Here is a 526-nt window from a genome sequence, read left to right as displayed (position 1 = left end):
GCCAAAATATGAGATAAATTATAAAATGATAAAAATGACCAAAATAAACATTTTTATTTCATAAAATTAATGATCCTTTAGTAGGGTTCGTTGTGAGATGTAGAAAGAGAAGGGGCACAGAGAGTGGATCAAGCACCACAAGTAGTTAAATAATGCTTGAGTTTTTTTTAAATCAAAAATAAAGACAAAGAAAGAAAGGGAAAACAAAAAAAGAAAAAGGAGATGATAGGGAATCGGAGGACGGAGAAAAGAAAGGAAAGGGTTTTAGATTATGTATTTAATTATAATTTTGACCCTCCACTAGCATAATCCATTCTTAATCATATTATCCCTAAAATTTAGTTACTTGCTGTTTGCTATTATAGCTTGGGTTTTTGCCTAGCCCATTAATCTTAGCTCTATAAGCAAAATCTATTGATTCTATTAACCTGCCACATTGGCTACATTTTGCAAAATGATGCTTCAAAAATTTCCTTTCCCAGGAGAACTGGTGACATATGAAAATTGTCCCAAAGGGTTTGGATTG

The sequence above is a fragment of the Propithecus coquereli genome, unplaced genomic scaffold, assembly GCF_000956105.1.
Source record: "Propithecus coquereli isolate 6110/MARCELLA unplaced genomic scaffold, Pcoq_1.0 Scaffold130, whole genome shotgun sequence".
NCBI classification, from domain to species: Eukaryota; Metazoa; Chordata; class Mammalia; order Primates; family Indriidae; genus Propithecus; species Propithecus coquereli.
The sequence above is the reverse complement of the archived record's forward strand: the minus strand, read 5'-3'. Positions refer to the sequence as shown.